At 41.8% G+C, this 25,106-nt stretch overlaps 1 protein-coding gene across 1 annotated transcript in view; it reads left to right on the plus strand.

The window, feature by feature from the left end:
• The window catches only part of Pcsk2 (proprotein convertase subtilisin/kexin type 2), a 248,531-nt gene that overhangs the window by 88,633 nt on the left and 134,792 nt on the right, over positions 1 to 25,106 (plus strand). The gene's annotated exons all lie outside the window — the stretch shown is intronic.

A 25,106-nucleotide genomic window follows, 5' to 3' on the forward strand; every position in this document is an offset into this window, starting at 1 on the left:
AAAAAAAAAAAAAAAAAACTGGCCCCAACTGGAATTTTCTACTCTGTGGGAGAGGGAGAGAGGTCATCGTGGTGCAGTGGGATACTATGCAGTATGCTCTAAGCTAGTTTGGCAACAGCCACCAAGTAGGCCTCAAAAAAAAAAAAAAAAAAAAAAGTAAAAAAAACTACAATTAAATTAGGAAGTGGAATGAGAACATCTCTGTGTCTAGAACTCAAAAACTGGGATTTTAAGGGCTGGGGAGGAGGCACAGCAGGTAAAAACACTGGCTGCTCTTCCAAAGGACACAGGTTTGCTTCCCAGCACTTATGTGGTGGCTCACAACTATCTGTAACTCCAGTCCCAGGGCTCAGATGCTTATGTCCCTTCTGGTCTTCACAGGTTCCAGGCACACAACTGGTACACAGACATGCAAACAAAGTACCCATACATAAAAATAAATGTAAACATTAAAATAAAAAAGTCATACGATTACTATGTTCCAAACCCCACTCTGCCCACCACTCTCTCTTTGGACTCTCACCATAAATAAATACTGACCGTATTTTCTTAAAAAGAGAGAGAGACAGAGACAGAGAGAGACAGAGAGACAGAGAGACAGAGATTTGCAGTCACTAGCATAATGAAAGTTGTTTTCTCTGAATTCATCAGGATAAATTACCAAAGGAACTACATGGATGATCTCATATTTTCCATATTCTGAAAGCTGAGACAACATCATTACAATGTAATTTTTATAACGCCTTTAATTTACCCCAGTATCTCTAAACACTTTCATTTTAACACAGAGAGTTTCAGAACATTTCATTTCAGCATAATATTCATCTAAAACTTTTGTTAGTGAGGCATTTTGCATCCCAAACTAGTATATATGTTCTGCTCAGAGAACATCTCTGTTTAGGTGACGGCATGTCAATTGACTGAGAGCCTTGGGCAGCCAGTAGCTGGCCCAGAGCTCCAGGAAAGCACAAGCTATTCCTCAAATTCTGTCACATTGTCCCCTCAGAGACATGCTCGCCTTCCTCCACCCAAGAAAGAACCCCAAATGCAACTCAAAATTTCTAGCCCAAGAGAGCCTGCTATCCACGTCGGGGCCAAGAGGAGAAATAGGACATAGATCTTACAGAGAGGCTGACCCTGTGGAGGAGGCAGAGAGGCCAGCAAAGCAGGGATCAGGAGCCCACTCCCTCCTCCTCACCAATCTCCTCCCCAGTCTATTTGCATCCTGGGGAGAAGAGAGACCCCCCAAGATGCTTTCTGGGTCACTGCTGGGTGATTCAGGCAACAATGGGCCATCATTTCTAAGGTTTCTCCCAGCAAGTCAACTACCGCTAATGGCAGCCTCACATTAATGCTGATGCGCACAGACGAAAGATAAAAGGGTGGATGTTTGTTTGGTCAGCCCATTGAAAACTCCCGGCCCAAGCCCATTTACCGAGCATTTCCGTACAGATAAATGAGACACAAATCATGTGTACCTGACTGCAAATGAATAGCTCGCTTGCACAAGGCAAACTCTGGAAACTCCATTTTTCAGCCGAGATAGTAATGACTAATGACATGCTTTTGTTTCCACCCAAGGCTAAGTGGCTCTTTCCAGAGAGAAACAGGCCAAAGCCTCACACCCTAACCCAACCTCACCCGGAAGACACTGAATTACTGTATTGACCTGCGGTGCCCCAGGGGAGTCGGGGGGGGGGGGTGCAAAAGATCACAAACAGCAGCGTTACATTTGAACTCAGTCCCTCAAAAAGAGTACTTCAGCTGAAAAAAAGAGACAGGACCACTCAGCAACTCATGGATAACTGACTTGCTTTGACTATCTGGTTTATTCTGAGTTCCATTGGGTCCCAACTTAGTAATATTCAGGGAAGCACAGGGTCAAGCTTGAAAATGATGCTAGATTCAAATTTAGAATCCATGCGGGAACCTCCAAGCTAGGCCAAGCTTTCTCCAAACCTATGAGAAAGAAACAGACACAGCGGGATCTCATGGGTTTCAAAGTAATAGATTAAACAGGCATTACCTGGCCTGTGCTCTGAGTGGCCCAAAGTAAAGCTTGGGTATGTAGAAGTGGCCAAAGTAAGGCTCCAGTTGGTTTCTGGCAAGAAGGTGGGTTTGTTTGTTCTTTTAGTGCACATTAAGACAGATAAACCCATCAATACCAAATGTTACTTCTGAATGATTTTTTTTTAAATTACATCTCTAGTAAGAATATTGATCTGCTCTATTGATTTTTTTTAAAGACCCTTTCCAATCTTGCAGTGTCTGCTAGTCACTGACCTTAAAGATTAGATTTTCACAGTGTTATCTAGGCCACTTATGTGATCGGAGCTTGTTAAATGTTTACTAAGGTAAGAGTGGTTCCTTACATACTTACTATGTCCAAGGTTCCTGTTGCGTTCCCAGGGTCACTCTTTAGAGTGTGTAGATTATTAAAGTGCATGGGTAGGTCTCAGAATAGACATTAGGGAGGACTTTCTTACAGAGATAGCAAGATCTCTGTAAGAGATGCTAGATACACTCTCCCAGCCCTTTCTGAAATAAGCTAGTGAAGAAAGCCACCAGACTACTCTCAGAGTCTCCGTGGAAGTTTCTGCAGCCCCTTCTGTATATCTACCCACCCTTGTCCACAGCTACAGGCTTGGTGTCTTCTGAAGTTCCTGTAAGGGTTAATCCTGTGGCCCCTGCTCTGGTATACATAAATTAACAACCCCACTGTACTGGCTGGTTTTGTGTATCAACTTGACACAAGCTGGAGTTATCACAGAGAAGGGAGCTTCCCTTGAGGAAATGCCTCCATGAGATCCAGCTGTAAGGCATTTTCTCAATTAGTGATCAAGAGGGGAGAGCCCCTTGTGGGTGGTACAATCCGTGAGTTGGTGATCTTGGATTCTATAAGAAAGCAAGCTGAGCAAGCCACAGGAAGCAAGCCAGTAAGTAACATCCCTCCGTGGCCTCTGCATCAGCTCCTGCTTCCTGACCTGCTTGAGTTTCAGTCCTGACTTCCTTTGGTGATGAACAGCAACATGAAAGTGTAAGCTGAATAAACCCATTCCTGCCCAACTTGCTTCTTGGTCATGTTTGTGCAGGAATAGGAACCCTGACTTAGACACCCACAGCTCCTTCCCACAAACATCAATGCTCTTGCTTCCATCTGCATAGTACTTGGCCAAGAGCTGAGCAAATGCAAGTAAAAGGTGGCACCCATGCAGTTCTTTGGCCAAGTCACACAAATGTTTTAGCATGTATATACGTGAGTGTGAACTTCAGCATGTGAGTTTCAATGGCATATTCAGGTAGAATCCCACATCAGCTTGCACTTTTACATTTTCTTCAGGAAACAGGTTTAAAAACACACCTGAATGTCTCAACTCTGGCTCCCTTCCTTTCTCCCTTACCAGAGCTTTCTGTGACACACATACACAAACACACACACACACAACACACAACTTGTTCTCGAATTCTATTAATGGTTTGATTTTATAAGACTATCTGGAATGGTGGCACCTTAGCATTCTTCCTGGGAATCAGGATGGTCTTGCCCACAGATAACATACACCACCACCACCCCTCCCCCCACAAGTGAGTTAGAATCCCCAAACAATAAACCAATGGTACTGGCTTTTCTCCACACCTCTGGGTGTTCTATATTTCAACGTGTGAAGTGTTTGTTGCTGGTGTGATACCGGATACTGCGGTGTGACATTTAGGTTCTGAGAGTGAAATCTGTAGAGATTTTTCTGTTAAGTCATTCTTGGGTCCTTCATAATCTGGCCCAGCAGGCAAAAGTTATAATAATAATAAATAATAATAATAATAATAATAATAATAATAATAATAATAATAATAATAAAGCTCTGGTACTTCTTAATCCTCTCAAAGAATACTAACAAAAGTGTTTCTTGAAGTGCCCTTTTCTCACTTCCCTCTCTTGCCCCAGGTAACTGAGTGATAGTGTCACATCCTCCCCTCTTGCTATGTCATCTCCCTGTCTGCTGGACACTATCCATTGTACCCCTCCTCTCCCTCACCTTCTTCTTCCTCGTGCTCCGTTTGCTCCCATCTTCCTTTTGATCTCTACCTAATCTTAGTTGGGCAGATCTTAGCCTCTTGTTTATTTCAACCTCCAAAGTTTCCATAATGAAACTGAGGTCCAATCTTACTCACTATTCTCAGCACAAAACAGTGAGGGGTGAGGAAGAGCTGTGTGAGTATGTATGTGGGAGGGGTGACTCTTTTCCTCACTTAACATCCTGTGAACTCTGCAGATAGACATCTGGTGTTGGTTAGAGTCACCCAAAACTCTTCACAGATAGACTGATATAACTTCTCAAATGCTCCATGCTGACTCCTGGCCAGTTCTGCTCCCTCTTGACAATGTGGAATTTGGAGAATAGTAAAATTTCTTCATTTATTACAAGTCCTTTTTTCTTTCATTAGCAGCTGCCACCCATCCTCCCAGCTCCGTACAACCCTCTTAGCCCCTCCCTCACATCCTCCTGAGACACTTTCATCCCAAGTACCCTTTATGCATCTTCACATTCAGTTGTGAGACTTTCTTTGAAAGGGGAGAGAAAAGAAGTTGAAATGATAATAAAGCATTAACATCAAATAGATGTGGGTAGGAACTTTTTTAAAAGAACATAGAAACAACCAATAAAAGGTTGGGGGATGATTTGCTTTTTAGAACAAGATGTAGATTCAGAAAAAAAAAATGGCTACAGTGAAGGATAAAAATGAAATTGCCAGAGGTTAGCCTGCATCAAAGATGAAGGGCACAAATCAGAAGAGAAAAAAAATAGGTTTATCTGCCTCTGTCATGCAGGCAGGCCTCTCACATATTACATGTCACTCACATTTGTTTGGAAATATCCAATATCTACTGTATCCATCATGGGTTTTAGAGGTCACTTAGGCAGATGACAGGATATGTTTTAAGATGTGCCATTCTGGTCTCAATGCTGTGTTGTGTACTTAAAGTAGGCTCCAAGCTGGAACACTGTTCCAGATGCCAAAGCAACAGAACTCAGAACACCAGGTCCAGCCCCATTTCCATTTGTAATGTGCTCAAGTAAACCCCAGCCCTTAAACTGGTACTCATTGTCCTCCACCCCTGTGAAGTTCTACACGGTCTCCATGGGAGATGCAGGATTTGAGTGGCTTCTGATTAATAAATGTTTGAAATCAGAACAGACTGAGGTCTACTCGTCATCACGTTTCCCATTTCCCCAAATCCATATAGCTGGAAAAGAACATTACCAGCCCCTGTCAAAAAGGCAGAATGGATTCTGGATTGTATATGAGCTGGGTAATGTCAAGTGGCTCTAACAGCAGTGTGGGAGATGGTTTGGTTCAATTTGACGTAAGTCAGGAAACAATGAATATGTTTGTCATTTTCTCAACACAATGTGACCCCAAGTCACTTGTGGCCAGTAGTACCTCAGAGTGTTCTAGCCAAGAACTACCATCTGCCTGAATGCCTACAAAATGTCAAAGGTTTCCAGGGTTCTTCAAAGCCGGTCTCCGCTTTCAGCAGCCCTTGAATGGGATACCAAGCCATATTTGTTTCTATTGTCATTTCCCAGGGACAGAAAAGAATACAGCTGCTGGGTTAAATGAGAACCTCAAGAGATGAGCAAATACACAGTCACAACAGAAGTCAGGATCATTCCGCTCAACTCAACAGAGGAAGAGGAATACTCTATTTCATTAGGTCCAAGACTCATTTCTGAGTCTGTGCTTGATAAAGAAGCAATTTTTTTAATCTAATAGAGTGTAGACAAGCAAGGATTAATCATAAGGAATCAAGACAAATATCAGCTATGAGGGAGAGCTCCAATTTCTGATAATAAAAACAGGCTTGTTATTTTCATGCTATACCCCAATAATTTCCCTATAAGCAGTTACTGTGCTCTGCTCCCGTGAGGAATAGAATGGATAATTGAAGGCAAACAACTTTCATCACATCACACTTGACTACTTCACAAGTCATCAAGGTGGGGTGGATTATAACCCAAGTTCTTGTTAGTTCTTGGTCTTCTAGGTCAGCAAGGAGGATGGGCTCACTTGGGCACATCGATTTTTCTCTTTTGGTGCATTCATGTACACAGTCAGCAGGTGCTGATCCCAGGTTTCCTCACTTGTACTTCCTGTTGCCTGGGGAAGTTATGGAATAAACTGTACGTCTCTAACAGATGAGCCCAGGTTTATTTACTGACCCATAGCCACGGTCTTCTGAGATGAAGTAAGAAAGGTCAAACCCCAGGACGCTAACATTAATCAAGCCATTGCTTGTGCCATGTTTGTTATGGTCTGTAGGACAAAGCAAGTCACAGGGACAGACTCAGGTACAGTGTGAACAGGAAGTTCCAAGAAATAAAATAAGGGGAAGAAGCTAAATAAGGCCATGATTCCAACAGCCTACCAGATAACTATCCTTGGAAATAACTATATGTCTCAGGAGACCAAAACTTGGGGACTTGGAGTCATGTAATCACATGACAGACCAGAGCTCAGTTGTCTTCAAACCCCTCCTTTAACAAATAGGGGAAATTCTATTCAAAATGAATTTTTTTATTTGCCCCAAATGATGTGGCTATCTTTGGGATTAATGGCCATGTTTTGAATGGGGGTGGGAGGTGGGAGAACCTGTCAGGGCTTTAAAGTCTGGAATGTATTTTAACAATGAAATACAATGAAAAGACAGAGCTCGGATGAGTAAGTAAAAAGATATGTAGCAAAGGGAAGTCACCTGGAAGCCTCGAAGTCAGACTTCCCTCATTTTTCTGGAGATTGCACAGAGTTTGGTTTTGAGACACCATCTCCCTATGTGGCACATGCTGCTTTCAAACTTCTTACAGCCAGAGCTGGCCTTGAAGTCGTCAGTCCCATCTCAGCTCCTTGAGTGTAAAGATTGTAGGTAGGTGCCACCATACCCCATTAATTTTAGCTATGGGAGGAAGCATGGAAGGCAATTCCCAGACATATGTTTGCCTCTGAGTCATGAATAGATTTGTAAAAACAAAGATTCTGATTCAGGGTACAGGGTCTGAGACAAGCACAATCCATCTGATTCAGGGGGGCAGAGACTGGCACTGTAGTAATAAAGCCTCTCATCTGATTTGGGGGGGGGGCAGGGCCTGGCGCTGCAGTTATAACACATCCTATCTGATTCAAGGGGTGGGGTCTGACACTGCAGTTATAACACGCCCCATCTGATTCACCTAGGCAGAAAAGGATGAATTCTTCCACTTCTGGGTCAGGCCACTTTGTCTGAAAGGGCTTTGAATCTTGAGTGAGATCTTCAGAAAGCAGCAGTAGACAGGTAGGAAAGAGACAGGAAATAAAATGAAGACAATAGAAGTATATGATCAAGCAAACTGCTTCTGACGCTCAACCCGGATCTCTAGAAAACTAGAACAAGCCTCAGTGTCCTCCCCACTATGCCCCACATGTGATTTCTTTGGGTATAGAAGGAACATGCCAGAAAAAAGGCTTTCCAGAAGAGTCATTGGTGTATCCTAGTGGTCTTCTACTCACAAAGACAGATGCAGAAGGCATTCAGAGGAGGCTGGAGTCCTTCTGCCTTAAGCACATGGGAAGAATTAACTAGTTCCCTCTGTTGCTTCTTGCTTTGGAGAAAGACAGACATTTAAAAGAGTAACTCTAAGAAAATGAAGTAGCGATAAGTACTTTCAGTAGAAACAGTGCCATGTTCTGATCTTTCACTGAGAGGGGAATTATCCTCTATTTTCCTGCAATTTACTGAACAGTAGTTGATTCTATAATTCAGAGTTAACTGCTAGAGTCTGCAAGTTTCCCACCAACTGCCATGTTCAACGGAATTGTACCATACTTTAAAAAAAATAAAACAAAAACTTTGACTAACCTCCAATAGACTCTGACATATCAAGGACTATATGAAAGAGTTGAATATAATTTTTAAAAACTGCTGACTTACATAAGGCATAGATTTATTCAGACAAAACAGGGAGACAGAATGCTTCTGAAGTGAGATTATTTTGTCAATTTGGACATGACAAAGGAAGAAAACAAAAATTATTGCTCAAGCTTTGAAAATCTTTTCCCTTGTGAGGATATTGGTGTCAGGAAGAAAATGAACATTAGTTAAGCCCCTCTAAATGCCAGGTCCTGTGACAGAGTCTTCATTTGTCGTTTATTTGATCCTGGCCTTTCCCCAAAGACCATCAGAAACTCACTGGCCAAGTAAAACTATTTATCAGCCTTAATGCAGTAACAGATCACAGCGCTTGGGTGAAGGATGATTTATGGATTAAGCTAGACTCTGTCCCAAGTCTGGCTTGTTGAGACTAACGTTCATGATATTACTATTTTCTTCAGGTTGGTATAAGAGCCTTAAGGGAATTTTGATTTTTTTTAAGTTTGTCAATCTTGATAACAAATCTAATTCATCAGCGTTGTGGAGCTGATTAAGTCCCTCCAATGTTCATATGTTGAATTCCTAATCTCATCACACTTCAAAATAGTCCCTGTTAGCTTTAAATGTCTACTTGACACAGCCTGGAATTACCTGAGAAAAGAACTGGAGATAAGGAATAGGCCTATGGGCATATCTGTAGAGAATTGTCTCCATTGTTAATTGATGATCTGAGAGGCCCCAGTCCACTCTGGGCAGCACCATTCCTAAGGCTAATAGTTCTGGAATGTGTATGGAAGATACTAAGTTTAAACCTGCCCACCAGCCACCAAGCAGCATCTCCCTGCTCCTTGCCATTTTACTTTGGCTTGGAAGTGAGGTCTCTGATCAGAGGTAATGCTGTGTGGAGGAGCACGCAGGACTACTTTCGAGTGCCTGCCTTGAGTGTCTGCCTTAACTTACCTCAGTGATGGACTGCAACCCAGAATAAACTCTTTCTCCACAATATTTTTTTTGGTCAAAGTATTTGTGTCACAGTAACAAAAATGAAAATAGACCAAGAGGTTAAGGTTAAATGAGGTGACACCAGTGAGTCTTAATCCAATATGACTGGTACTTTGTTTTGTGTTATGGTTTTTTGTGGTTTTGACTGGTATTTTAATCAATCTGGGCTGCTTACATATCTAGACATGTAATTTATAAAGAATTTATACTTAATTCTCACAGTCCTATAATCTAGGAAGTCCAAGATGAAAGCAACAAGTATGGTGTCTAGGGAAAGGCCTGTCCTGTCCTTCTGAGATAGTACTGTCCTTTTGCATCCTTTGGAAGGGAGGAATGCCACCCTTGGATGGCAGAAAGGACAGGAAAAACAAGTGAGGTGACCTCTCAGGTGACTCTTGAATAAGGGTACCAATGCAGTTTCCTGGGGTGGCTTCTTCCTGTCTTAATCATATCCCAAAAGGCCCTGCTTCTTACTATAACACCAATGTGATTAAATTTCAATACATAGATTTGGAAGAACATCTAGATCATAGCAACTGATGCTCCCTATGAGAGAAATGCTTGGAGAGAAGATTCAACAGTTAAGAACACTTGCTGTTCTGGCAGAGGGTTGGGATATGACTCCTGGCACCCATATGGTAGCTTATAACAATCCTTATCTCCAGCTGCAGGGGATTCTGCACCCTCTTCTGACAACCATAAACATCAGACACACACACACACATAGTGCACAGGTATGCATGCAGGCAGAGCATTTATTCGGAATATGCATAACACTCTGTACCTTGCATGTCCTCGCACCATGCTGTGCCAATGACTGAACACATGCATATCTTCACACTTAAGCTATGCCAGTGACTGAACACTGCCTGAGACTATCTCAGCTTAGATTTGAGACTGCTGCACCTCATGAATTGCACTGGTTTTTTGTTTGTTTGTTTGTTTGTTTGTTTTCTATACATAGTTTTCTGTTCTTATGGGAGTATAGAATTTAATTGTGAAAAAACAGAAGCAATATCTCCTCCCATCATTCCTACACATGTAACTCTCAGATTAGTATCATGCTTACATATTTAGTCTTAAAAACTGCAGTTTGAATTGGTGGCATGAGTTTCATAAAAATATAAGCCAAAAGCAAGTCCAATGAACTCTGGCTTGGGGGTTAGAACAGAATTTTCTGCAACTTTTGAAATATCTCTAAACATTCTTCTACAATTTTGTACTATGTATATATACAAGATGGGTTTCTCAGCAATATGATTATAAAACCAAAATATTGATGAATTCTGAAAAATGGTGAAAATTCTCTACATGCTGCAATAACAAATATTCAACCATGATTTAATTATTTATGTAAAAATAAATACAAACATAATACCCATCTCAAAAAAACTAAGTAAATCTTTTTAAATGTTTTGAAAAAGAGAGTAGGAGACAGATCCACAGAGAGAAGATCCCATGAGCAGACATTTGCAAGTCAAAGAGAAGGACCACGGGAGAGCCCTGGCCATGCCAACTACTTATTCTAGGACTTTTAGCCCTTGGGGCTGTGGGCAAACATGGTTCTTTGGTTTAAGCCAGTGACTCCGTAATGCTTTGCTATGGAAACCCTGGGAAGATAATACAGTTGGGCCACAATTGTCTTTCTACAAAAAGGTACTTCCAAGAGAGGGAGATTAAGCAGCAGAAATAGAAGACAGCTTCATTCTACTGTGCTGCAAAAACCTAGTTCTCCCCCGCTGTTTGAATGTTCCTCTGAAACAGAAACTAATTACAAATGAAATGGAAAGTAATGGGGGCTTTGTTACTCATTTTAGTGACTGATCAACTTTCTCTAGGACACAGGACATTCAGAACAGGTTTGCCTCCAGCCTCCAGCCTAATACAATGTTTTACACTGCCAAGTATAAAGGCCAGATAGTAGTTATTTTGGTTTGATTTTTTTTCCCCCAAGTGAGCACACATTCATCTTTCTGCCATGGCTGACCATTTCAGGCCAGAGAGTCTATGATGTTTTCAGTACCCAGTACCTGACACTCCTCACCTAAGAGGGTTACTGCTTGACTGACTCAGGCCAGACTAGAAATTTCTGAAAGTTAATATTCCCCCTTTAGAGAAACCCCAAACTAGTAATAGACAGGAGTTGGTGGATACATTCCCCCCTCCTTCTTCACATGGATAAAGGCTCTATCCAGAGCTCCCCCATAACAGCACTCACCCCTGGTTGCTTCTGTAATTACAAGCTTGCTAATATACCCTCACTAGCTACCAATCCTCCTTCAGTTTCTCTTCCTAAGAACATCACTCAATTAAATTGCCTTTAACTCCTTGCCTTGGAGTCTTCTGAAAGAACCCAAATGAAGTCGCTGGCCTTTCACTAGAAGATCTAAGGCTCCTCCTCCTGTCTCTAGAACCCCTAGAGACCATTAGCCACCCAGGAGAAATGTTACTGTCTAGTTTGCTGTGGAAGAGCTGGCAATAGTGTGGCACCTAACTAAGCTGAGAAGGCCAAGAAGCAGGCTGAGGTCAGCAAGGGCCTGCCATAAAAAACTATGTTTAGGATATTCCTGACTATAGAAACCAATGCATCTTAGCTTTCACCACGAGATTCCTGCCGCCATATTCCATATATCCAGACATCCCACTTGCAAGTGGATACTCAACTACCAGCAGTCCAATGGGGAAATACGTTAAGTGCCTTCTTGACATAGCAACGACACTAGTGACTGAGAGAGAGCTACAGGCTCTATGCTACCAGTGTGCAAGAGAGAAATCACTTCCATTATCACTCATCCGCAGGAACAAGTGGGACAAGGCAAATACACAGTGAGTTCAATGTGGGGCAACTGGAAGCCAGTCCTCTTCTTCCTCTCAGACTGAGCCCTGCCAGGCTTTGTACAGTCCTGTAAGTCACCATGCTTCCTCAGACAACTTGGCGAGCTCTTCCCTCCACACAGACCATGCTCCTTCTCTACCCAGCATGTTCCTTCCTCTTCAGAATTCATGTAGACTTTCTGAAAGAACCCTTTCCTGAGACCACAACCGGGTCAGATCTCCTGGACACATTTGCATAATAGCTTTCCTTTGAGAAAGGCATTTCCCTTGTCATTGTTTTGTTTTGTTTTGTTTTTAATCTGCATCTCTCCAAGAGGGGGCTGCAGCGGCTTTCACTTGTACTTTATTCTCAGTGCTCAACAACAATCAGAAGACCCAGCACCCACATGACACCAAATAAATAGCCATTGAAGGAATTATTAATAAGCAGCCTGGTTTTAATTTTTCCCAAATCACTATAAAGTTTTCTAAAGTCTTAAGGTATTTTTGTTCAAGTCTAAAAGTTCAGATTTTCTCTGAGAAACATGTCTTCTAATGAAAATTAGTCAGCAAGACATATGGCTATTCATTCCATGTTCCCAAAGTATGTTTTGAAAAGACTAGGAAAAACTTCAAGTTTTATCAATGAGCTACTCTTACCTAATAAATATTTTCAAAACTTGGAGGTACAAAACAGTATCAGTGACTAGTATTCATCGTTGGTGATTGGCTGGTAATGGGGATAGTGGCCCTAATGCTTTGAGGTGGCTCTGTTCTACATGACTTCATCCTTCTTATGCCACCAGAGGGCTAGCTCAAGCACATTCCCTTCACTGCAGTGACAGAAGCAAAGGAATCCAAATCCACAGAAGCCCTAGTAGTAGCCAAGCTGGTCCGATCCTGCTGCACCCAAGCTGGTCCGATCCTGCTGCCACCTCTGCCCATGTGGCCTGGACCAGCACAACTTTACATGACCAAGCCCAGAGTCAAGAGGTGCAGCTCTCTCGCCCACAATGACCACGGCAAGCACATGGATGCAGAAAGCGTTTTCAGAAAATGTGATCTACCTTAAGAGCAATGGTCGAGTAAATAACAACAAGTATTTAGAAACAAAGGGTGACCAAACCCTCAGCCAGCATGCAGGTTCAAATTCTTAAAGGAGCAATCAAGGTCAATTCTCTAAACAGGCTCGGATTATCAAAGACCGGAACTTTTGGGAATTGCCACGGTCGTGAACAACCTAAAGAATACGACAAATAAAAGTGATAACGATTCAGTAAGAAGGTTCTGTGGGTTAAAGCACTTGCTGGCCCCCAAGCCTCATGACGTGAATGTGACCTTCATAAGCTGCAGAGTGGAAGGGAAAGAACCAACTCCTGCAAGTTATGCCCTGAGCTGCTCAAATGTTGTAATAAAATATGTAATATATATAATGTATATTGTACATATTATATATTATATATATTTTATATATGCATGTGTATGGGGTATATATGTGTGTGTGTGTGTGTGTGTGTGTGTGTGTGTGTGTGTGTGTGTGCAAATAAATAATTTTTTTTAATTCCTGGGATAGGAATGGCAGATCTTGGGTTAAAACTAAAAGAACCTGAATAAAGTATGGGCTTCAGTTAATCATAACATTAATATCGGGCTGTCTGTTGTGAGAAATGTTCCATGTTCGTTGATGAAACAAGGCTGTGCCTGCTTAAAGTGACTCTAAAGTAGTGTATACAGGCTCTTCAGGATGTTCTCTGCCCTGGGTGACTCCATTTTACAAGCAGTGTCTGATTCCATTTTGAGTGTGACTGCAGAGGCAGGCTGATTCTGCGTCAAGGTGGACATGTAAGCAACACCACCTGTCTTGTAACACCCACAAAGCACAGACGGACAAATCATTTATGCCTGAAAGTAGAAAGGTGCTATTCTATAATTTATCAAAGGAAATTGGGATCATGTACATGATCATATTAAAATCAGGGCGAGCAGGTCCAAATCTTATCAAATGCATCAGAGGAGGCCAGAGTATATCCTCACTTGGTTTCCATAGAAATGAGGACACCTAACACTACAGTGATGATCCAGTGTGTGCATCAAGGAACTAACACTACAGAGATGACCCAGTATGTGCATCAAGGGACTGATAGGCAGGGAACTCCAACTGCCCCAGGGTCCTCAGCTTGGCCTATCCTCCACTGCTCATGCAACCTGCTACATCTGCCTATCAACTCATTCATCCATCTAGAGCCACGTGCTTACTTCACCTCATCAGCCTCCACGGTCCTTCATCTCGCCTGGAAGCTTAACCTAACCCTGAGGTTTGGCTCAGTTCTGATCCTGCAGCTTAATTCTACAATGAGGCCTCCAGCAGACATCCAACAGGGTCACTCTCTGCCTCCTGCAGATTCTCTTCTCCAGCAACTTTCCGCTTCTGTCTCTCAGTAAGCCTTGATCTCCTTAACCTGGCAGAGGCCTTCAACCCTTGGTAGCCATTCTGTAACGTGTGTTTGTGTGTGTGTGTGTGTGTGTGTGTGTGTGTGTGTGTGTGTGTGTGTGTCTGTGTGTGTGTCTGTGTGTGTATGATGCTTACTGTGCAGCGTATAATATGTTATCGGTTTACATTAGCAATTAAGAATGGAATAAAATAACTTATATTTACCTCAACTAACTATCAAGGAAAGCTGGAAGTATTTGGTCAACAAAATTGATATAACTTGTGAATTTTTTTCAATAAATTCTGACATTGTGGAAAGACATAAGCAGTCCATCTATGTTGCAAGCATACCGTGCTTGTGACAGCAATGTTAAATGTTAATACCGGAAACTGAGTAAGGAATTGTCTTAGTTACTTTTCTGTTCCTGTGAAGAGATGCTATGAGCAAGGCAACCTATATAGGGAAAAGGTTTATTGGACTTAGAGTTTCAGGTTAGAATCCATGACTATCATGGCAGAGAGCATGGCAGGAGGTAGGCAGACACAGTCCTGAAGCAGAAGTGGACTTCTGAAATCTCAGAATTCACTCCCAGTGACACACCTTCCCCAATGAAACCACACCTCCATTTCCACCAACTGAGACCAAGTATTTCAATATATGTACCTATGGGGAACCATGGTCATTTAAATCACCACCACAGGAATATATGGGAATTTGTACTTTCAATTTTTCCAAAAAACTAAGATTATCCCAAAGTCAGCTTATTTAAACAAACAACCAGTCAGAGATGGAACATAGTTTTTGATCCCAAGAATTACTTCTTACTGACACTCACCAGTTTCTTACTGATGTTTTGCAAATGGCCAATTTTGCCTGAAGAGAGGAAGGGGTGTTTTCTTAGATGCTTCCTTGGTGAATCCAAGTAAATTGTGGCTTTATACCTGAATTCCATGCTCAAATAGAAATGATATGAACATCTCCCTGCATAAGGGTTAGAAGTATGTAGAGAGAGCTGCAGAAAAGATCACTAGCTGCCATCCCCTATGTGCCTGCATCCCCTATGTACCTGCCTCCCCTATGTGCCTGCATCCCCTATGTGCCTGCATCCCCTATGTTCCTTCCATCTGGACTCCTTCTAGCCTTATTCCATTCTCCTCTTGTTGGTGCCAAAATATATGCCTACTCATTCATCTTCTGTCTTCCTCAACTGTACAGAAACCCAGACTGTGTAAATTTCAGACTCAATGCCAAACTTACATAAACTTGAACCAGGCACATTGTATAAGTAAACTATCTTAAAGGTCCATAGCTATAACAGGAACAGGATATCACCTTTTGCCTCTATAGTATGGTAAAAACTCTATAATATGGTCTTGCCTCCAAAACAAACAAACAATCAACAAACAAACAAAAACCTTCTTTGGCTACTAGAGCCTGCAGCAACACTTCCTCCAGGCATAGAAAGTCTTTACTTCATATAAGCATTTCCCTGTGGCTAAGTTCCCCAACCTAACTATAAGCTTCCTGAAGACAGGAACCAGCTGAATACATTCTACACCCTCCAAAGATTTAACAAAATTTTATGTCATTCACTACCTCTCCATCTTACCCAATACCCAAGGAACAGTGATGTTCTGTACCCTTCCCAGGGGTACAGCCATCTCTCTGAGGCTCGAGGCAGTTCACAGGCACACTAGTTCGCTGTCATGGCAACGAGGCATCCCTCAAGCAGACCTCACTCCATGATGTCCTGGAGCAGCTGCTAGTACTGTGACTCCACCCATGGCCTTTCTGCTTCCCTGTATTTTACATCGCCTGGCATAATAACACAAATTAAGGTATTTGCTGGTTTCTATTACCAGTTTTTGGTAAATCACTTTTTTCATATTAGACCCTCAGGAAAGAGACTGTCCACAAATATACCATTGATTTCATCGAAAAAGACTTTTAAATGCTCAGTCATGGTTTTTCTAATATAATTTGCTGCTTCCAAATGTATTTATTGTTGCCTCAATATGTCTGAGTAAATCAAGCCTGCATGCCTGCGTGCCATGTCCATGCTGAGGCAAGACTTGCTAATGAGCTGTTTGCTGGGTCCTGAGTCTGGATGTGCACCTAGGACATTCGTACTGAGGTGCTAGATGGTAAAGGAATGGAAGCCAGCAAGGAATGCCTGAAGGAGCCCCAGTTTAGGGATGACAACCTTAAATAAAACACAATGAAGAGAATAAAAAGAAAGAAGGCCACCATCCATCCCTCAATGGTTTCAGTGCTGTTAGGAAGCACTTTGGAAGCAACATTTTATTACAGACTTGGAACTACAATTTTTTTCTTCCTCTAATCTCATCCAGAGAAGGTCTTGAAATCTGAAAGCTTATGTGTATAGTTACCAATCAGAGACGTCTCTGTATGGAAGTGTGCGTGTGTGTGTGTGTGTGTGTGTGTGTGTGTGTTCATATGTATAATCATATGTAACATAATTGTATGATATTTGCATATGATTATATAAGACATAAATTATACATAATTTATGTATTCTATGTTATTATAGATGATTACAGATAATTATGCAAGTATACATAATTTTTGTTTGAAGTACATAATTACATGAAAATTTAAACATTAATAATTACATATGACAACAAGTATTATTTAATAAATAGTACATATTTGCAGTAGAGGTATTTGAAATGTAGCTAACTGAACTCTAAGTGTCAGACAATCTTTACTGACAAACTGAGCATGAGGGAAGGAAGGTTTTCAGAAAAGAGAAAAGAAAACAAACTCAAAGCTGACAAATGGCTTCCAGGTCAAATACCTGTTTCTTTGGCCTAGAAAGTGAGATCTTGAGGGGAAACAGACCTGGCCAGCACCCTGAACCACCTTGAGAAGCTAGGAGTTAAATGATGAAGTCGAGGCAAATCATATAATTTTCTACTTGGATCATGGGCAACCATGAAGCAACGCTGGAAAATGCTGGTGTATCCTCCAAGAGGACCTAAACCCTAGAGGAACACAGGAAACACAGCCCAGGGGCACACACTGTGCCTGCCTCCTTTCCCACAACCTGGTCCCCAAAACTCTGTTAGGTGCTTTCTCACCAGTTGTGCTGGCAGGTTAGGAATCATGTGATGTTTTTTAATTAAAAAAATAATAATAATTAACATACTAACTAGTGCTGAAGACAAACAAGCCATTATTCTTCCTTAACCGCCAAGACCCAGTCATTTATCTTTCTATTTGGCAAGTTCTCGAAAGAAATAAATCAATGTTGAACCTGAACTTTAATGACTTGAGGATTTGGGAGGAAAAAGTAAATTTATCCCTGAACCACAAAAAAAGCAAGAGCCAGGGGACGTTGACTATTTTACAAGCCTCTATATTCCCTGTGAAAAGAGCATCATCACAAATATAGCTAATTACAATGGAGCCACACAATCTCAATGCCTGTACAAGCCAGCTTTTACCTGTGTTGCTGAACTTGTGTATGTCCCAATTATTCGAAAGCAAGGTAGTTTCATCGGCAGGATTCAGTGTTCAAAACAGACAACCTGTCTCATTGTCAGAACCCTATCAGCATCTCTGTAAGCCATTTGTGTGAGTGTGGACTGTAAAGTTAAAATGCTTCCTACTACACAGACTCAATGGGTGTAATGTTCTGTACTGCCAGGGAAATGGGAATGATCCCAAAAAACACAGACAGGAGCCAGTCTGATGCAACACACAGCAAGGTTTTTATTCTACTTGAGCTAGCTCACCACACCACCCCCCACCCCCTACCCCCCATCCCCCAACACACCACCATCACGCAGGATGCTTTTGGTGGTGGGGGAGCCCCAAATGTCTATCAGGCAAGGCTTTATAGTAAGCAGCAAGCAGGGAGTACATGTGCAAGCCTCTAATTGGAAAGCTACTGTGGCTTTTAACATAATTGGCTGGTGCTAGGAGTCATATCATAAACTTAATTTCTGCTCCCCTCTGCATTGGTGGTTGTTAGGCAGGGTGTGGGCTTGTAACCTGGGGGTGTAGGTTTGTTGGGGGAATAACCTGGAGACACTGGTCTTATTGAGGGTGTAACCTAGAAACGCTGGTCTTGTTGGGGATTAACCTAGGGACTGGAGCTAGGCTCAGGTTTTGTTGGGAGGCAACTTGGAAACCAATGCTAGGTACCAGCCTGTTAGTTTACCTGAGTTCAAACTTAGGTCAGGTTCTCTAAAATGGAGTCTGAGCTTAAACGACTTGGCATCTCAGTTCCAGAATAAGGGTTCTCAAGTTTGAAGTCTCCCTTACAACTAATATTTGTCTACCTTTGCATTGGCAGAGTATGCTTGCATATGTGTTAATTTATTAATTATGAGCTTATATTTCTAAAACTCACAGAAATGACCCACAAGTGTATGTACAGTGTAGAAAGAGCCAAAGCTTACAGCAAGAGGACACAGTTACCCATGTACCCTAGAAGCAGCCATTATCACTATCTCAGTATCTACCCTTCTATCAGGGAGCTTGGCATGAGAAGTAAAGTGTGAACCACAGCTGAATACATGATATTAAGTTGCCACGTTGACAGAAAAAGGGAAAGAGTGGAATCAAGGTCAACACATAGCCAGTGTAAATTTAAAGTGAGCTATTTTACAGAGGCTGCATCTTACTAAGACATCTCTGTTGCTACCGGGCACATTACAAGTGCTTAGGAGCCACATGGAACAGCAACTCCACATGAAACAATGTGGTTTTAAATCTGTCAGATGGTAGGACTGTATTTAAGTCAGGGTTAGTCAGGGTTCTTGACTAAAGGAACAGAACCAACAGAATGACTACATATGGAAGGATAGTGATTCAATTGGCTTACAAGACGCCCCTAAGTACTCTGACAATGGTGGCCTTCACACTGAGGAGGCTGAGTAGCCACCCAGTGCACAAAACCAGAGGTCTCAGCAGCCCTAGTCTGGAACTGAAGGCCTGGAGTATTTCTGAAGAGCCAGTGGTCTTCACTCCCCTTTGGAAGGTGAAGAGACTGGGTCCTAATGTCAGTGAAGTATGGTGGCAGCAGCCACATGATGCTCCACGGTGGAAGACCTTAGAAGCACAACTTGAAGGCAGGAAGCAAACACTTTTCTTTTTCAGGCTTTCTCTTTCATCTGCGCCGTGACCAGAATGTGCCTCCACATTTAGGGGGTCTTCCCACTTCAACTAAACTGATCAAGAAAATCCCTCATGGATGTGCAAAACTTCACATCTGTTAGTTTAATGCCCATCCAGCTAAGTTGACCACCAAGATTAACCATCACGGGTGGCTTTAGTTATATATGCCTGTGATCGCAGCTGTCAGAAGGGATAAGGGGAAGAAGCTTTTTCCAGCCTGGTAGAAATGAATGAAAGGGAGATGGCAAAAAGGAAAAAAAGAAAAGGGGAGAGAAAAAGGAAGCAAAGAAGCCTCCATCCATGTAGATAATCCCAAGAATGGACCAATAGTTGACAGCCCTAGATCCTAGTTGTTGTCCGAACTTTTTCCAGTTTCCCTGTAGTGTCAAATTCGTTTCTGCAGATCCAGGCAGTACATCTTCCTACCCCAGTTTCTAAAGACAGGAAGCAGGAGGATGATGGAGAAAGTAAAACAGAGATCTTTCTTTATTCATAGAGGAGGGTAACAAAAAAAAAAAAAAAACACCTCTTTCCCAACTCTTCCTCGTCTCCTTGCTAGAACAAATTTTGTGGCAGGAAGATCACAATGGCATGTGGGTGGACAGATCATCATGTGACCTGTGCTAATTGACATGTCCTCCAATGCTGTGTAAGAAAACCTGTTTCATCACCTTTGCAGGGGGTAGGGCATTGTTGGACTCTCAGGTACATTATGTGTGGTGTATAAATATCACCTTAATTTTATTCAGAAATGAAGTAATTTTCCCAGACCATAAAGAAGAGTTGAGCCATGAACCAGCCCTCAGTGCAAACTGGCTGCTTTCTCTACCTTCAAGTGCAACCCATCTGTCTTGAAGAAAAGTTTGTGAAAATTGAATGTACAATTGAACAGTCTCAACACAAAAATTTCCAAAATCCGATTTCAGAGTCAACCCTTCCCAGTAAAAGCTCTAGGTTTTGTAAAGCTTACAGGCATTCCAGCCAAGCCAGAAAGGTGGATCTTAGAATTCAATGATCTGCCTGTAAACTGAGAGGACAGTAGATATTTTTAAAGAGACAGTAAAAATAATGACAGTATGGTGATTCCTAGACCTTGACATATTCTTATGCCCATCATCCCTTATGTCTGAAAATAAAATATGCTAAATCTCCAAATTTAGTTTTGGTTCAGAATTTCATTTCATTTATTTATTTCTTGGTTCTACAATTTTAAGGTTCAGATTGGGTCACACATGTGGGCTTGGAAGAGTTGCTAAGAGTCAGAAGTAGGGACTGAAAAAATTCTCAGAGTTAAGAGCACTTGCTGCTCTTTCAGAAAACCCATATTCATTTCCCAAAACTCACATGGTGGCACAAAATCATCTGTAATTCTGGCTCTAGGGTGTCCAATGCCCTCCCCTGGTTTCCATGAGCACTAGGTATACACATGACACACATGTATACACACAGAGAGACAAAGTGCAAATATACATAAAATTTTAAAAAAAATAAATCTTTAGGGAAAAAAATCAGAGATTGACTGTGATTGCCTACCAACAAGCTGTGGTAGGTTCTACAACACATGAAAAAACTTTTGGGCTCTAGAATTTGAAGAACGGTTCCTTGCCTTTTATTATCAAAATTTCCAAAAGTCTAGGCATGGGATGTGATGGTTACAACTCATACTGACAAGGCAGCTACTGTACGCTGGGGTTATTATTCTAAATCTGCATTTTTCTCACTCACTGAACTTCATAGTCATTTTATACAGTTATGCATCCACCAGCTATTTCCAGAAAACAAACTAAAAAGTTGATGTTTGTGGTAGGCTCAGCCAGCATGGTTCAAAGCCAAAGGCTATATTGGGAGCATTTTTCATTGTATACATCTTGTTAGTGAATTTCACACATCTCACGACACACACACACACACACACACACACACACACACACAAATGCCCTTTTCTCTGAACTCCCAGAGAGTAGCTAAGAGTAGCTATAGTATCTTGGTAGAAGTGAAGATTAAAGCAGAGAAAGAAATGCCTCCATGGTCATCTCTAGCAAAGTGCCAAGTAGAATTGAGGATCGGCATTGAAAGTTGGTGTACTGGCTAATTTGATGTGTCAACTTGACACAAGCTGGAGTTATCACAGAGAAAGGAGCTTCAGTTGAGAAAATGCCTCCATGAGATCCAGCTATAAGGCGTTTTCTCAATTAGTGATCAAGAGGGGAGGGCCCCTTGTGGGTGGTACAATCCGTGAGTTGGTAGTCTTGGATTCTATAAGAAAGCAAACTGAGCAAGCCACAGGAAGCAAGCCAGTAAGCAGCATCCCTCCGTGGCCTCTGCATCAGCTCCTGCTTCCTGACCTGCTTGAGTTCCAGTCCTGACTTCCTTTGGTGATGAACAGCAGTGTGGAAATGTAAGCTGAATAAACCCTTTCCTCCCCAACTTGCTTCCTGGTCATGAAGTTTTGTGCAGAAATAGAAACCCTGACTAAGACAGTTGGTAAGAGGGAGCTCACTAATCTAGCCATCACATCAATTCATTTTGTGCACATTTAACACAGGTTTCTCCGGTACAGTGATTCCTGGTGTGGTCTTCTAGACCAGCAGCATCAGTATGGTTTAGAAGCTTGTTACAAGTTTCTTAGATCTATTTTTGGTGGTGAGGCCCAACAATATGATTTTTTCAACATGCTTCCAGAAAATTCTTACCATTTTGAGGGACCCCACTAGAAGAGAATGGATTGGAGATACATGCAAGATGCACTACTACTGTTCTACTGAAAGGTCTGTTGTGTCCCATGGTGATATCCACATATCACTTGGTTGCATGACCTGCGCCTTGGTTACATATTATGTAGAGTAGCTGAGAAAGTCAGCATCTTAGTCCTCATCTTGGTTTCTTATCTTCTTCAAGTGATAAAATCACCTCGACAAAAGCAACTGAGAGGAGAAAAGGATCTGTCCTGGCTCACAGATCATGGGTACACATCATCATGGCTAGAAAGTAAAGGTAACAGGACCTCAAGCTTCCTGGTCACAGCACATCCATGTTAAGGAAACAGAGAGGGATAAATGCTCTGCTTATATAATCTAGGATCCCAGCCAAAGAATAGCACTGCCCACAGTGGACAGGTCTTCCCACTCAATTAATGCAGTCAAGATAATTCCCCACAGGTATCCCTAGAAGCCTCCCGAGTGATTCTAAATTCTGTCAAGTCAACAACACTAGCCGTCAGTCCCCATCCTACAATGAGAACTATATATTCTCTTTGGCTTTCATTTTTTAAAATAAAATAAAAATGTGGATGTTGAAAGCATGGAAACATTAATGGTGCAATTTACAAAATTTGAATAATGTATAGAGATTAGGTAACATTAATGAAGTGATGTTGATTTCCTGACTTTCACAATCAAGCTTATTACATAAGAGAAAGTGATTGTTTTTAGGAAATCTTCTACACTAAAGTATTTGAATTTGAATGGACACACTGTTTACAATTCGCTCACAAATTAGTTGTACATGTCCATGTGTGGTTATATGAATGGGTGTGGAAAGAGAAAGTCATGATACAGATATGACAAAAAAAATGTTCATTTAGAAAATATGAGCGGTGAGTATGAGCGGTGAGTATGCGGGGACCCTGCAGTTTTTAAATTCCCTCCTCCATGTGTGTGTGGAGTGTGTGGTATGTTTGTCTGACAACAGTGGTGTTTATTTGCCACTATTAAGAAATGGCTTGATGTGGATGTGCAAGTGCTAGGTGCCCTGGGTGGATTATCACACATGGTGTCCATACCTCAAAGTATCTCCCTCTCCCCTTAAACTTAGACAACTACTAAGTATCGTCTTTAAAGTGGTTTAAGTGCTCCTGGGCTCAATGGCCAGATTTAAATCCTACCTTGTACATTTTCTACCTACGTCACTTTTGCCACACCCCCTTCTTTGCTTGCAAAAATGGGGATGATAGAAGTTATGAGGATTAAATTAATATGCTCACAACTGCAGTGAGCCTGTGATAAGCTTGTCAGGAAATGTATGTTGTTGCTGTTATTTCTCTATTCTTTTTAAATTATATCTCATTTCATATGTATACAACTTCAAATTCAAATATTTGTATGTTCATAATACAGTCAACTTCAGCTGCTCATCTCCCTTTACACCAAAAGAGATAGGCTCACATAGATCACTACTTCCCAAGGCATTACGATTGTTATTATCTGCCAGTTCAAGTCCTTTGTGTCTGAAATACTTCCTGCCAACGTGGTCCCAAGACTGAGGACCAGAAAAGCAGTGGCAAGGGCTGAGGTTCCAGAGACAGACTTTTGGCAGGACCTACTTTGATCTTCACATACCATGTCCTTTTGATTTAGGATTAATATCTATCACCAATTATCAAAATTATTAATTTAGACAAAATGTTATTAAGAATTTCCAGGACCCACAGGAGACCCTAACCATAATTTATTTTTCAAATGTTTAGTATTTTTAAGAGAAAGGAAAGGAACAATCTAAGGAGACTGGGAAAATAGATCGCATGTCTAAATGTGTCAACCAGCCGGAGCAGGTTTCTGATTCTCCATTGGCTGCCATCTCTGCATCCATGGAGCAGATGTCCTTGTTTGATTCTATTGCTATGAGAAAACATTCTAGCCAAAAGCAACTGGAGACAGAAATGATTTGTTTGGCTTGTACTTTAAGGTCACAGTCCATCACTAAGGAACGTTAGGGCAGGAACTGAAGATGGGAGCTGGAAGCAGAAACCATAGATGAATGTTAGTTGCTGGCTTGCTGTCTGGTTCACTCTCATGCCCATGCTTAGATAGCTTCTTTATACAGCCCAGGACCACCTGTTCAGGGAATGGTACCACTCGTAGTAAGCTGGGCCCTGCTACATCAATTCAGACCATCAAAACAATACCTCACATATGTGTTCACAGACCAACCAGGTAGATGCAGCTACTCAATAGAGGCTCTTTTCAGGTGATTCTGGGCTGTGTCCAGTTGACAGTTAATGCTAACTAAGAAATAATACAGTAAGCAGTGCAAGCTTTGATTCCCCTCATGGTGTCGGAAGTGGGAGAGAAGGTGGCAGCTTAGGGGAAATGTATCCATGATTCATGCATATTTGTTCTTTTCCCCCAATGGTAGACTGTCATAGTGACCACCTTACATGGTGACTTCCTTTCTCTAGATCAATCAAAATAGACAGCCTTGCCCTGCTCAATCTTGGCAACCAGGTGCCATGCTGGGTAGATACTTACTGTTGACAAGGGCAAGTGCATGCATCTTATCTCTCAATGGAGGAAAATCAAAAGCATAAAGAAATTGTGTACTTAATAATGATATAGTATTTAGTCCTTGATGCTACTGGGACTTTTGCCCATAGTTGGATGAGTGGGTGATCTCACCGGCTGAAAAGAACCCTGACATCAAAGGGGAACATGGGTGTGTGGTGTTGCTCCTTCGACCACGGCTTAACCTGATCATTTAAATCCAGCTAGCAGCTCATTGGATGCCGTCGGTTGCTTAGATGAGATAACAGGGCTCCTTCTCTGGTTTCTAAGATGCTTCTTTCCTTTCTAGCACTGGGCAAATGTCCCTGAGTGGTGAGAGTCCATCTAAACAGAGACATTGATTTTCTTCTCTACTTTTTTTGAAAGCTCTTTGTTTACCAAGTGTTGAGCAAACAACAGGCAAATGGTGGACTGCACTGAAATAGATCAAGTGAGGAAAAGCAAAGGCGGTTCTGGCTTTCTGAACACGAGCTGGTTAAGCATCAGGTGTGTGCGCATGCACACACACACACACACACACACACACACACA

The sequence above is a fragment of the Arvicanthis niloticus genome, chromosome 2 (assembly GCF_011762505.2).
Source record: "Arvicanthis niloticus isolate mArvNil1 chromosome 2, mArvNil1.pat.X, whole genome shotgun sequence".
Taxonomy (NCBI): Eukaryota; Metazoa; Chordata; class Mammalia; order Rodentia; family Muridae; genus Arvicanthis; species Arvicanthis niloticus.